The 15,761-nt window shown below is 32.0% G+C and overlaps 1 protein-coding gene across 1 annotated transcript in view; it reads left to right on the forward strand.

The window, feature by feature from the left end:
* Positions 1-3,442: 3,442 nt before the first annotated feature.
* Positions 3,443-15,761, forward strand: part of LOC118187306 (uncharacterized) — a 33,455-nt gene continuing 21,136 nt past the window's right edge. The window contains exon 1 of the mRNA XM_085810952.1: positions 3,443-3,689. The gene's annotated coding sequence lies outside the window, so the exon portion shown is untranslated. The remainder of the gene's footprint in view (positions 3,690-15,761) is intronic.

Consider the following 15,761-nt stretch of genomic DNA (forward strand, 5'->3'; position numbering starts at 1 on the left):
TTGTAAAAATTTCAGTATACTTCCCTGTGTGATATTCTTTAATCCATGTATGCATTTTTTATCATGTGAGTAATCTATTTTGAAATGCTTTGTTTAGTTCCATCACTCTTTATTATTGAATTAGTATAGTTTATACTGTCATTATAGTGATTTGGCTTAAAAACCAGTAATTCTTTCTTTTTGATGAAACATAAAGAAGTTCCCCACCACAGCCCAGTTTTGTCGGCATTAAAAATTTGATCTGCTGTGTATCCCTGCTCTTCTCTAACATTTTGAATTTTTTCAGGAAACGTTCTAGCAGCTTCATAATCAGCAATGCAGATTCTCCTTGAATTCTCATGCTAAGAAAGGCAAAATGCTTTTTTAAATTTTCGAACCAACCTTCACTTGCCTCAAAATCTGGGTTGACAGAACATTCACCATGTTCTTTAAGGTGCTTGTAAATTTTGATTGCTTTTTGTGTAATGGTATTACCATCCAACATAATTCTTTTTTGACAGCTATCATCAATCCGAATGCTGAATGCCTTTTCCATCTACTCAATTATTGGCGCCCGGGAGGGGTGAGCTGCACGCTTTGCGGATGTTGAAGATCCTGCAGCAACTGCGCTGCGTATTTCTTTTCCATTTTTCTCAATAGTGAGGACTGTTGCTTTTTTCATATTAAGAGTTTTTCCTATATGAGATGCCTTTTCTCCTTTTAAAAGATGATCCAAGATTTATATCTTTACTTCTAAAGAAATAAATTTTCTCTTAAATATTGTCTTTTTATCTTTATTGGACATATTTTGAGACTGAAACTTAATATCTTAATGCAAAAAAGTTGTTCTTTAACACACCGTGTCTACACGCACCCTTACAAGCAGCGATGTGAGAAACTTTTGTTTTCAGGCCACGTAGAAGAGGATTTGAATCTTGGAAGCTGAACATTCTGGTTGTGCGTTCTGGAGCTCTTATTGTGACCTCATGTCATTCATTATCAACAATAGTGAGGTTCCTTCATTGTTATCTGGGGACTGTGGTCCTTTGTGACTGGGTATTTTTTCTACCGTGCTATACTTTGATGGTCATGGAAGGAAACGATTTTTCCTTGTTACCGGTTAAAAATTTAATGGTCGGTCTCCAACCATGTGGCTCGTCTCCATGAGGATTTTTTTTTTCTTAGGGGAATCGGATCTTGGAAAAAAACTGTCAGGACTTACAAAACAAGGATTCTTATTTGTTAACCTTTAAAAGACTGAAAAGTTTGGAAAATTTTACTTAAAAAGACGGGAAATAAGAATGTTACTTCCACCCCTTCAATTGCTATTTCAATGTGAAATTACTTCTCTTTTGAAACCTTTCCTTTAGGGTGTCACATTTGTTAATTTTCAGATAACAGACTAGGGCGAAGGCACGAAGGTCACGAGTTGCAGGGAAGGTTGTCGGACAGTGACTATCCCCGCACTTTGAGGGGGGGCAGAATTTTTTGACAGATATATGGGTCAGAGGCATTTTTTCGAGACCCTGCATATCTGGCCTATATTTCGGCCACCGTCTTCAAAGTAAACTATGTTGGTGCTTTGCTCAATATGGAAAAACTTCGTGCGGAATTCGTTAAATTCCTTGGGATTGCTTGGGCAATTTTCTTATCGTGTTAGAGCAAAGCCATGTTATAGGATGCCGTGTTGTAGGAGGGTTCTCGTAATTTGTGATTCGTGTTATAGCGAAACCGTGTTACAGGATGCCGTGTTGTAGGAGGGCTACCTATATATCTAATTACAAAGCTGATGCTTAAGCTGTTGGTTTACCTAACATATCAGATTACCAAAGTAACCATGAAAGGTTGTTGAACAACTTTTACTTTAATTTCTTATCTAGAAGTATCACAGCCAAAGTTAAGTGAAAAAATTTATTATTATTTTGACCAGCATAGACTGGAAATTAACAGAAACCAAATCTTGCTACTAAAGATAGACAAAAGCTTTTGAACACAAAGTAAAACAGAAGTATTTTATGTTATTTGAAAATCTTTCTTATAAAATTTGATATTTTTGTAGATTTAACATGCTTCAAGTGAATTCAAGCATTGGCAACTTTTTCTGGCTGTGGGTCAAAATCAATGAAAATGCATGTATTAAGATGATGTTTTGGATTAGTGGTATTTTCATTTTAGAACAGTTTTTCTGGGTGAATAAAATAAATGTTATTGAGAAAATAATTACGGTACTTTTTAGACTTAATAACTAAAAATTGTATTTTTTATTATTATGACTAAAATAATATAATAATTAAATAAATATAATTTTAGTTAAATATTGTTAATAATAAAATAATAAAATTGTAATTTTAATTGTTATAAAACAAATGTAACTGAATGAACTTTATTCTTATTTTCAATATCAATGGCACCTCTGATGCTGAACTTGTGATATCTATTTTGTCAAATCTGGCTTGTAGTTAGTTATCATAAGATGAATACACACATCTGAATTTTTGGTAGCTGAGTTGCTTCTGTTCGTTACGTAAATAAATTTCATATGTGAAAATACAGGGTGTTTATAAAGTCCCGGACCCATTTCGATGTTTAAAAACTCATAAAATAATGAAGATAGTTTAAAATTAATAACATAAATGGTTAGATAGACTCAAAAAGTTTCATGACCCTTGTCAATGAACTTCCACGTTTACCCCCTTCATCGCACGGGGAATATCAAGTAGTTATTCAATTTCACGCCAGGTATAAGCAAGCATGTCGGCATCCACAGAGGCTATTGTGGTTGTAATTCTGGCTTTTAGGTCACCAATGTTCAACACTCTCCTCCTGTAAACGTTGTCCTTTACAAATCCCCAAAGAAGAATGTCCAGCGGCATTATATCAGGTGATCTGGGTGGCCAAGGAATTGGACCTCTTCGCCCAATCCATCTTTCTGTAAAATGGTCATTCAAAAAACAACGAACGATGGTATCCCAATGAGGTGGTGCACCATCTTGTTGCAGAAAGATATGTGGCTGAAGCTCTTCTAGTTGTGGGAATACGAAGTTTTCCAACATGTCTAAGTATACGACTGATAAGACCGTCTTTTCCGTAAAAAAGAAAGGCCCAATGACTCGGTTGTCCATTAGTCCACACCACATAGATCCCCATATGTGTACGTTAGCGCAGATTAAAAGAGAGAAAAATGCAATTAATAAACATACGATATTTAGAAAAGTACAGATATTTAGACTGGAAAATGAAATTATCTGAAATTAATCACACGCACAGAAGATATTTACAAAAGTAAAGATATTCAAACCTGAAAAGGAAAAGTTATTCCATCAATAAATGCCATAATTTGTTTATATCTTTATTATTTTATGAGCTATTAAACATTAAAATGGGTCTGGGACTTTATAAACATCCTGTGGAACCAAATGCAGACAAAATAGCGAAGCCCCTTTGTTTTAAATTGTGAATTATGGATTGTGATGCCACACCTTTCGATTACTTCTTAAAATAAAGTTTAAAATTGCATGTTTGTTACTGCAACAATGTAATCAAACAAAAATGTTATTACTATTTTCATTTTTTTTAATGTATTCTTCAGGTGTTCATTTCATATATATGTTTTGACAGAGAATTCTGTGGAAGCTAATTTTTACCCATATTTTTTACTCTCATCATTTTATTGGGCTGCTCGTGGACTAAGGTAGAGATGCCGAAGACAGGTATAGGATAAATAAAAAATATATTTATGTTTTGTAATTTATTTTTATATATTATACTTTATTTTCGGAACTGAAGTGGCATAGGTTTCCGAGTCCTGGCTCTTATTGAGCTAACTGGCTTTTTTTTACTGTATTGTATTTGCTATTGAATTTTTATGAGGAATGTGTGTTAGTATCTGGCTCTCTGATTAATTTATCTGTAATGCAAATACAGTCAAAAGTCGTTAATCTGGACTCGTCGGGACTTCGGCGATTCCGGATTATAGATCATCAGTTTAAATTTGGTAAGATGGCATGCAGAAATTGTAAAATTAAAAATATGAAACCGTAATTTATGAAATAAAGAACAATTATGATCTAAAGGGTACAAAATTTACAAAAAAAAAAAAAAAAGCTTAATATTTATTTGTTTACTTTATTAAACATTTCTTTCAATGTAAGTTGTTTAAGTTGCTTTGTTTTATGTGATAATACTTTCTCTTTAATTCTATAAACAGACACAGTTTCTTGTTCAGTTGCAAAGTTCCGCTGTTCAAGTCCTATAATTGCTGTGTCGAAGATACCGACTAATTTGTCAATCGAAATTTTTTTGTTTTCAATAACCTCTATTTCACTTTCTTCACTATCTGAAGCGAATTATAATGACGAGGAATTTGATTGAAATCATATCAAAGACGGAGTGCATCGAGATGAAATACTACATTTAGTAAAGAATTATAAGCCAAATAAAATAAAAACATCTGCCCTGAAGATAAGGATAGTGCTGACAGATCAACTTCCAATTCATTGCGCACCGCGGCACCCGATGCATGCGCAGAAAGTTTGTAGCTTTGAGGTCCAGATTATAGATCATTCCGGATTATGGGTGTCCGAATTAACGACTTTGACTGTATTGTTATATTTTATGGTTCAAAAAGGAATGGTCAAATCAGTTCTTGGTGTATATAATTTGTCACCCGACTAAGTATGTAATTAAGAACTAATTTTGATCACTATACATTTAAATTAAAGTTGTATTTGTTGTTATTTTAATAGAATTAAAATGTGTGCATCTTCTTTGTTATAGGATAATACATTCTGAATAATTTTCTATAGAAAGATACAAGCGTCAATATTGTTTGTTGGCCACCATTAAATTTAATATGTTCTTATCTCTTATAATAAAAATCACAATTTTTTATTCTTAAAATAAGTATAGTCAGTAAAAAGTTTTCAAAGGATGTCATTTTCTTTGTCTGTTGTTTGAGGTAAGCTGTTCTATAATGGAAAAGATCTATATTGTAATTAATTAGATTAATTATTACAAGTAATAGATTTATGATTACTAAGTGATAAATATTTATTAGTATTTAAATTATGAATTATTAAATGGCCATGTAGGAAAAATTTTATTTTTACATCATAAAATTATATAAATAGGAAATAATAAAGCATCATTTATTTCTCTTTATGCGTGTGTTAAAGTTTGCTACTATGCCTGCATGAAACTTGAGATATCTTTTAGACATAAACATTATGATTCCTTTTCAAGAACAGTTTTGTATGTAATACTGATTGAAACAAAATTGGTTAAATTAATATTCACAATTTGTATTTCTCCCATTCATTAAAAATATTAATAAATTGATTTATAAATTCCCTTCTGAAGTTATTTCAAGTTAGATGTTTGTGTTTCTTCTAACTGAAAGTTTTTGCATACAAAATGAAATATTTTAATTTCTGCTTTTGTAGCCATTGTCTGTTGCTATGGTCTCTGATTTTTAAATTGTAGTGGATTTTTTTTTTCTTATATGGTACATTTTTTACTGTAGCTGTTATTATCATTGTTTTTTTCAATTACTGGGTATGATTCATTGCCAATTTTTTTGTTAGTTGTCTTGCTGAGATATGTAAAACAGTATTGAATAAACCTCTATCTTTAATTTGTAATAGCCCCTTACATTGCTTTTTTAATAAGGTTATTTCTCCTTTCTGTAGTATAGTAACATGCATATAATAGATGTCTCTGAACTGAATCATTTCAAAATTTATTCCTTCCATGGAAATCTTATATAATGCCCATGACATATGTACTTACGCAAGAGGAAAAAAAAATCTTACACGGTAGTAAAATGTGCAAACCAAAATTTTAATTAACCAGTCTTCAATATGCATTTCTTTCATTTGTTTGTTGTTCTGCTAATGTATCTCCTCTTAACTTTATTACGTAAAAAATAAATTGTGATGAAGATATGAGTAAGCACAAATTTAATTGAAAAAGAACAATTGCATGTCTTGCACCAGCTTAGTTGTGCATGTATGTTCTTAGTTGTGCATGTATGTATGTTTTAAGAATGTTTTGTCAAGGATATATGTTCAACTGCCCACAATCGTTAGTACATCTTAATGTGCCAAATACTGTTTGTCTTACATCACAACATCTAAATTATTATGTGTATAGCTTATGTAATATTGTTGTTCAGGGATAGGTTATAATTTCTTTTAAGATGCTCGTTAAGTAAGCACATGAAAATTACGGATGCGTTATTGCAGAACATAGTTATTTATCAGGTTCTCTGGATCATTTCTCAATTTATTTAATCTTCGTATGCAGATTTTAAATATTGCCAGGATTTTGAAATGGTTTTTCAATTTTTGGTATAATTAAATATTATCAGTATAATAAAAGATTTTTACTATCCAGAATGCTTGGGAAATACAAATGCAGGATAAGTTCTGGATAGCTGAGTGTTAACTTCTATCATCAGTTGCACTTTCAAGTGCAACTGATGCACTATATCATCAGTTGCACTTTATTAGAATCAACTCTATCATCATTTGGACTTTATTATATTAACTATATCATTATTTGCACTTTCAAGTGCAACTCGCAGTATTAAAGCCAAATGACTGAAAGCAGATATTTCTGATTTATAATTATAAAAATGTCATCTTATTTGCTATCAACTTAAATATCAAAAGACGAATCTAAAATTTATACCATAAGCAAAAGATGATATGCTGTCTCGGTGTATAATGTGTATCAGTAAAAAATGTTAAATTAATTTTATATGAATGTTACACAAAGGTTTTCCATTGACATTTTTTCAAACTTAGCAGAAGAGCTTTTAATAATTAAACATAATGAAAGTTAGTAATTTGATTTCATTCAATTTTTCAAATTTATAAATGAACTCAAAGAAAGGATCTGAATGATGAGTTTGAAATGTTAAAACAATTTTAATTATCTCTTACAAATGTTCTGTACAATTTATGTAAGTAGACTTGGTTAAGAAGTAACAGTAGGTATAACAAGATTTTAATGTCATAGTCGCTTTGAGAATGTGAATTCGATTTTTGAAAAAAATCAAGTTGCATTCTTAATAAAAAAGTTAAATTTCCCACATCTAAATTAACATTATATAACAGTTTAGTTTTCTTAATATTAACTTTTGAGGTAATGCATTAAGTGGAGGTGTGGTCAGAAAACAAAGTCACAGAAAGGTACATTCTGTTCCAAGATTTACTGGAGGTGTGGAGTTGTTGTTTAGCTTAAAAATGATGGGATATATCAGCTCCCTCTAACAGAGGCCATACTGCTGTCTTCTTTCAGTGACGAAAATCAATGAGGCGAGTTACTTTTTCTTAGAAATGCTTCTGTTGTTTTCCATTTTATGATATTTGAATAACACATAACCTCAAGGCAAACATATGATGATGATTGTCTTAGGATGTCACATGTATCTGTTATTGATGTGAAATCACACTGTTCTGTAAATGCTTTACAATGACTTTGAGGGGTACAGGATTTTTTAAGTTCTAAAATTTTCTAGTTACTTGAGCTTTGTGATTAGTTGATTGCCATATAGTTGGGCTTTTACTGTTCTGATCATGATTTGCACTGTTTCCAAAATTAACACTTCTTGTGTGGCTCACATGAAAATTGTAGGCAAAGAATTTTGTCCCTTGATTTCACTACAAAACTTTCTCTGTGCAGGGTAAAATTGTCTTAGTGTTCATTATTGCGATGCTAGATGCCTCTACAAAGTCTATTTCATCGTAGAGAATTTGCATAACAGTTTCGAGTTTGGTGTTCAAAGCATTCCGGTGATGATTCACCTTGTAGAAAAGCATTTTATCAGCCATATACCACCAAATCCTATAAAAAAGGAACACAGGAAACAGTGTGCGTGTATTGCTCCAAGAAAGATAGAAAGAAAATACTTAAAGAGATCTCCATTTGGTATGAAGAGTGTCAACTTAGATTATATTTGGAGCCATGCCTCAAAGTTTATTACATGCCCCCCCCAAAAAAAAAACATTGCATAACAAGTGAGTAAAGATAACAGTGCTAACTTTGTTTCTAAGATCAATATAAACAATTTGTAATATTTATAAATTACAACTCTTTGCTATTTTAAATATTTCTCTTTTTGATATATGTGTCTTTAAATATACAGCAAGACTAATTTTTTTTTTTTTTTTCAAATTTTATATTTTTTCCTTTATTATAAAATTTCTGTAAAAATGTTTGCTACGTATTTGTTAAAAATTAGTTTCATCTAAAAATAAAAGTATTGTGCATTTTTAATTTGCAAATTATGCCTGCTGAAATCTTGTGTACTCTGTTATATATAATTGTAAAACTGCAAAAAGCAACTGAAAGTCTTGCATTATTTAAAAACTGTTGATAAACATGTGAATAGTAAAAAAAAGGTAGATGGATAAAATATTTTAAAAAAATCCCATATTTCAGAACTTGAAAAACATGAAAATTGAGATGTTTGTGGAGGGTTAAATGCGCAAAAGTACTGATTTCTCAAAAGCTGTTAAAAATAAATTGTATGAATTGCTTTGGAGTTACATGCAGTGGTGAAGACTGTACTTTTTAAGCATAAAATGTCAGATTCTAATTAAATGTTTTACATTTTATAAAAATGAAAAATGCAAGTAATTTTGTGCAAACAAATATTTTGAAATAAAATACTTGCGAGTTTTGTAAAGGAGCAGAAATGGTATTTTAAATCGAGAGATGAATTATAAAAACTTCTTTGAAAAGCAAAAGTTTAGAAGTTTCAGTCTGTCTGCTGTTAGCACAAACAGGTAAAATTACATGACATTGCTAATTCTAAATAAGAAAAAGTAAGCAAACTTGTGTGTAAATATTTCGTTTTGTTCAAAATTGTATTAAGTCCAAAATTATATAGAATCCAAAAGTTGTGAGTACCATAGAAACAAAATAGTTGTTTCTCAGTTTATTTCAGTCACAAAGCTTTATCAGCTAGTATGCAATAGAAAAACAAAATTTTTGTAAAAGAATAGAATTTTCATTGCAAGACGTGAAATAAAGCTAGTGTATTGCAAAATTATAATATATCCAAGCAGAAGTGCAAAGGGTTTAGTTCTTATAATAAGTTTGAATTCATGAGGTTTCTAAATGAAGAATAATTTTTTTCAAGTTTGATTTTCTCCAAATTTTATTTTAATAAAATTTAGGCAGTATTGATCCTATATTTGTATTTGATAAAATTCAAAGAAATTGCACTCTTAAATGTTTAATTAATTTTAAAAGATCAGTCTTAACTGATTTTAAAATTTTATAAAAATTTCAACATTACTCCTTTGCATTAATATATTTTTTTAAACATTTGGTGCTAAGCAATGTGTCCTTTGGGGAAATTCAGAATGTGCCCCTGCCCAGTTTTGTAACGTGGATCAATCTGGCAGAAATTACATATGTAAAGAAGGCTGATCATGAGAAGAAATATTCACTGTTAGTGTGAATGTGGGTAGATGAAAGATTTAACTGATTTTGCATGAGATACGATCGCTGTTGTAAAAAGACTTGGTTCCAATATGTCTGAAATAGCTAATGTTTCTGTGTAGCAGTATCTTGGGTATTTAGAGAGTGGCAGTTGAGGGGGGGTACTCCAGGTAATAAGCACAGTTTTGTCAAAAAATTCTGATGTGCAAACGAGATAAAACACGACTGGCACAAACAACCATCTCTAGCAGCAAAAGAGTAAAACAGGACAGATTACAGCTCTGATATCAGCTCAGTAATATCTGGTACTACAAAACATATCTGAATGCACAACACAATGGGCTTTACAGTGGAAAGGTTTTCATAGCCAGAAATCATAAGGTTGTCCATGCTGACAAATAGGAAATTATGTTTGCTATATAGCAATAAACTGAACTCCTGACAACTTGAAAAAAATTGCTTATCCAACAAATATCATTTCCTGTATTATCATGCAGGTGACAGGATGAGAACATGGCACGAACAGAATGAGTTTATGGATCTCTTGCCTATGACAGTTTTTCAAGCTGGTGGTTTTTGAATTATGGTTTGGAGAATGCATACCTGCCAACTTTTACGAATTTTTCGTAATTTTTACGAAAATGCGTTTGTCTTTACGATTTTACGATCGTAATCCATTTTTTACGATTTTTTTCCTTTTTCAAGTGTTTTCAGCGATTTTTGTTTAAATTTTAGAATTTTTCGCCATTTCAGCGATTTTTGCCAATTGTATCGTGTTTTACCGCCAACTACCGACTACTTCAAATCCAGTAACCTGCGGTTTCTCGCAACTCGCCGCTTAACCAGCCAATCCAATGCGCTGAACTTGTTTCTCCCTCTCTTTTTTTTTTTTTTTTTTTTTTTTTTTTTTTTTTTTTTTTTGTGGGCGCCAGATTGTTTTTTTCGCGTTCGCTTCAGCAGCAAGGGAATTACTCAGCTCGGACTGAGCGAGCGTGGATTGTCGCATTCTGTTTTTTTGTTTTGTTTTTGTTTTGTTTTGTTTGCACGCGCTACGAATTTTCTTAATACGTCGTTGTTACGAAATGAGTTCAAAAAAACCGTATTCTCAATATTTTCGGCCAGCCTACAATTTCCAACAATTAAAGAATCCTTCAAAGGAAATAACTATGCATTTTGCAACGTGTGCGTGTGTGACTTCATAATAAGTCATGGTGAAAAAAGCGACATTGTGAAGCACGTTAAGTCTAAAAAGCATGTAGTTAATGCTTCGGCTACGAATTCGGATGCCGATGTCATTTTGGCAGAGTGTTTGTTTACTGCATTCCTCATCGAACACAATGTGCCGCTAAGCGCTGCCAATCACGCCGGTCAACTGTGCTACTTTGGTAGACGGTTGCACGGATTTTTGGCGATTTACGTTGGCGCGATTTTTACAATCGTCAGCCATCTTGAAAAACGCTGTTTTTACGCATAGTAAAGTATTCGAAACTTAAAATAAAATAAATATCGTTAAAAGTAATGGATTAATTTTTTGTTGAAAATGTCGTTTTTGTAAGATGGCAGGCAAGTGTAAATAAATACATTTACTATGAGTATAAAGTACTAAAGTAAAGCTATTATTACTTTCATATAGCAAAAAAGAGAATAAAAACACCGCTATAAAAACATTGTGCCAACGTTTAATTAGATTAAAATATTACTGAAATTGAATATCGAATTAAAACCATCCTACCAAAATTTAAAAGAATTGGAATATTATTAAATTCAAATACTTTAAAATACGGGTAAAATCCTAGTATACGGTGCAGCCTTGGCATGATTTTGAAAATTATCGCCAACACCAAAAATGACCCAAAGAACGTCTGTGTATATACTATACACTATATACTATCACTACATACATACTATATAACTATGTATAACTATATACATTCTTTGAATGACCCGTTTACTACTCATTGTATATGTTTCGTTTTTACTGCTCATCATAAAGTCGCCAAATCCCGTATGCACCGGATACTAGGATTAAACCAAAATGCGTTTTGTACTGATTAATGTAATGTATAGAAATAGTGTTTTTGTATTATTACATCATCGTGTTCTATAATCCACTCACAACCGCTCTAAAATTAAAACAAAAAATAAATCGTGTATGTCCCTTTTTTGCTGCTTATCATAAAGTAGCCAAATCCCGTGTGCACCGGATACTAGGATTAGACCAAAATACGCTGTATAAAATATAATTAACATTAAAACATGTGTGACAATAATTATCTCAGATATTTTTGAAAATAGTGTATTAATTTTTTAACACAAATTGAAGTATACAATTATAAAATAAAAGAAAAGTATGTACTTACATTTTTTTGAGTAATTTAATCTCTTATTTATTGATAAGTACCACAAAAAAAATCGAAATCATAATTGAATCGGCTCTTTTAACCATCTTCATCTGTTATCCACATATCTCGCACTTCATTGAAGAAGCAATTAGCGAGGTTTCTTCCAAAAATTTTTAATAATTTTCCTCTGACCCTTGTAACAATAAATAAATCTTTGATTAAGAAATCCAGGTTGGCCAAAATAAGGTCTCAAATGGCAATTTTTTTATGCCGATACCAATAATTCTTGGTAATTACCAATAACAACATTTATCTTCGAAACAGAGACATCCATTCGCTTTGAAATCTGAGGAATTCGAAGAGATGAATAATAAAATTTTAAAATGGCGTGGTAATGCACAATATTCAGTAACCAATCGAGGAGCTGATTACATCACGCATAGAATTAAAATTATTTAAACAATCCTTCATAATAAAATCATTTTTAAGACAAATGCAAAATTAAATTGTATTTTAATATTTAACAGCCATAAATAATGTTTAAAACAAAAGATTAAATTTATAGATATTAATAAAACCAATTACTTTTGTAAGGTGACGTCATTGATTACATCATCCACAACATAAAATTATATAAAATATTATAAACAACAAAATTTTTATTTCAAATAAAAATGTAAAATTAAATTGATTTTTAATATTTAGAAGCCATAAATAATATTTAAAACACGGAAGTTATGCATAATAAAACACATTATTTTTTTAATAAAATGACAACAAAGTATCGGTTACTATAAATAACTTATCCAGCAATGGGTTTACCATAAGTTGTATTACTCGGCAAAAGAAAAATCGCCAAAATCCGTGCAACCGTCTACCAAAGTAGCACCCAACTTTTCAGTCGGATGTTTCCCGACTCCAAGATTCCTCAGAAATATGCTTGTGCTCGCACGAAAACATCTTCTATTGTGAACGAAATTGCTTGCGATGCACAAAGTAAAACGATAGCTGCACTCCAGAATTCAGCATTTTCGGTGTCAATCGATGGCAGCAACGACAGCGATTGGAAGCTTTACCCCATCGTTGTCACATATTTCTGTGATGTTTCTGATGAAATGAAAACTCATCTTTTGCGTCTTCCATTGTTAAATGGAGACACTACGGGGGAAAATATTGCCTCCTTGGTAATTAATGAGTTGAAACAACTTAACATCCCAATATCAAACTGCATTTCATTTGGTGCAGATAATGCTCATGTCATGGTGGGTGACAAAAAGGGTGTAGCCTCTTTCCTCAAAAAAGAACAAAATGAATTAACTGTTATTGGATGCCCATGCCACTTAATTAATTTGGCAGCAGACAAAGCTTTTAAATGCTGAAGTGGCAAATTTGAAACAAATTGAAAATTCATCTTTTGAAAAGATTCGTTTTTTTATTGATAAATTTCCATTTTTGTTAACAATTAAAGAAAATGAATGCCATGATAATGCTTTAGATGAACTACAGAACCAATTTTCTGCTGCACAGTTTGAAGACTTTGCCAGTTCTGGAGAAGATAGACTTGATGTCCTCGTTAGTACCTTAAAAAGAATAAAAAGAGCTGATGTAACACCAAAATGTGATAGACTAGCAAGAGTTTTATGTGCTATTCCCGTAATTCCACACAGTAATGCTGAGTGCGAGAGAGTCTTCAGTGTTGTGAAGAAAAACAAAACTATGTTTTGATCTTCAAATTCACCAAAAACTCTAGAAAACATTTTAATTGCTAAATGTTATGAGGAAACTAATTGTTATGACCGGAAATTTTCCAAAGAATTTTTGGCTAAGGGCAAAAAATGCACTCTAAATTCATTGCAATAACTTTTTTGTGTAACATTAAGTTCTTGTTTTATGTTTCCTAATAAATTTTTTAGTTACTACTTAATTGAGATTTACTAATATAAGTACAATTTTCTTTTTTCTATTAGTATAAATTGTTATTTTTTTAATATCAAATGTTCTTCTGAATTTTGGAGAAATCTTCTGAATTTGGGGGAGAAATCTTCTGAATTTTTATCTTTAGAGGTTGGCAGGTATGAGAATGTATGGAAATAAATCTCAACAACAAAGCTGACTTTGGTATCATTGCCACTCACAGTCATTCATTTATGGGTTAATGGTCCTTAATGCAGATGGTTACTTTCAGGTGCAGCTATAAGTGGGTGGGGCACTAAAGTTTCACCATAGGTTGTACGGGTTTAGTCTCACTGTTCTAAGAGCTGCCAGTATATCAGCATGGGGAAAATTCCTCAAGATTATCAGCCGACATGCCCAGAAGAATATTAGGTGTAATCAAAGCTAAAGATGGACTGGTATGGATGAGGAGCATCTCTGACAATTTGGACACAGTGTATATTTCCGTCATCATTTGATTAAATTTATGTCAGCAGGTATCTGTTAAAATATGTACAGTACAAAGTCTAAAATCCAGATGTCCAATATCCTATCCATAATGATCTAAAATTTGGGCCTTCATATTAGTAACAATTTTCTTTGTATGCTTTATGCATATGCATTTGATATTTTTTCATAATAAAACATGTGAAAAGTCCAAATTCTAAATTTAACTTTGGAATTTGTTAAATAAAAATATATCCGCATTGAAGAAGTAATAATTTATTAGCATAAATCTGTATGATCAATAATTTGGCTCGATGGCCTTTTTTCTTGACATGTATCTCAAACTAAAATATTCTACATTGAAATTACTTATAACTTTTTGCTTTCATCCCCACGAAGTTATCCACACAGCAGCTTGAAAAATGACTCATGAGGATGTCAGCAATTTATTAAAAAATATTGTTTATTGAATACCAAAGAGCATGGTAACCTTTTTATGTCAATAATCGGGTTTTAACAAAAGTTTTTTACCACCACAAATATTGTCTGCGCAAGCAGTCTGTGCTGGCATGTTTAATCATATTTTGTGAAACGATTTTTCCTATTTGAAAGAAAGAGACATGCATTAGAACAATCTGTTGTGAAATTTGTAAAAAAATATCATTAAGGTATCTGAAGTGGAAATGTCATGCTGCCAAATTAAAACCATCATTTACTTCTAGTTCTGTTGCAAAAAGTCAGCTACAGAATGTCACCAAATCATGTGTATAGCTTTAGGTACTAATGCTGTATCATATGACACTCTGAAAGTGTAGTACCGAAAGTTTAAAAACAAGCACTATGACATTCAAGAAGCAGAGTGCTCTGGCCGGCCTACTGATGTTGATGAGGCTTGCCTGCGAGAACTTGTGTAAGAAAACCACTCAAGAGCTTGCTAAGGAGTTAGACATTAGTGGCATGTCCGTTAATCGCACTCTGCATCACATAAACGTGATGTACATGTTCAATTGTTGGCTGCTACATGAGCTGACTGAAGCAGATGAGGACAGACATGCTCAGGTCTGTACTGATCTGCTGGAATATCAACACCGTAACAAAATTCTGGACCGTATCATCACTTTTGAGGAAAAGTTGATTTATTTCAACAACACAGGCCAAAAAGGAAGTTGGTCAGTGCCTGGTGAGCCCTTTGGCAGCATTGCAAAGTGCAATTTGACTAACAAAAAGATCATGCTTTGTATCTGGTGGGATGGCCATGGTATTGTTCCCAAAGGAGTATCTGGAAAATTGTAAAATCTTTTACAGTAAGGTTTACAGTGAGATGCAAGTCCAGGTTGATACTGCTGTCAAGGAAAAATGTCAAACTGAGTTCCGGCACAAAAAGGTAATGTTCCATCAAGATAATGTGAAGACCAGCATGTGTCTGCATTCACTGGCTGGACTCTGTATGGACTCGAATGGGATCTTTTGCCACACCCACCATATAGCCCCAACATTGCTCCTTCGGACTTCTACCTTTTTTCATACCTTCAGCTTCATCTTACTGGTGCTGTCTTCCATTCTGCACAGGATATCTAAAATGAGGTTGATCTGTTTTTGGATTCAAGG

This window comes from Stegodyphus dumicola, chromosome 2 (assembly GCF_044657685.1).
Source record: "Stegodyphus dumicola isolate Sdum_Otavi_A_Nest chromosome 2, ASM4465768v1".
NCBI classification, from domain to species: domain Eukaryota; kingdom Metazoa; phylum Arthropoda; class Arachnida; order Araneae; family Eresidae; genus Stegodyphus; species Stegodyphus dumicola.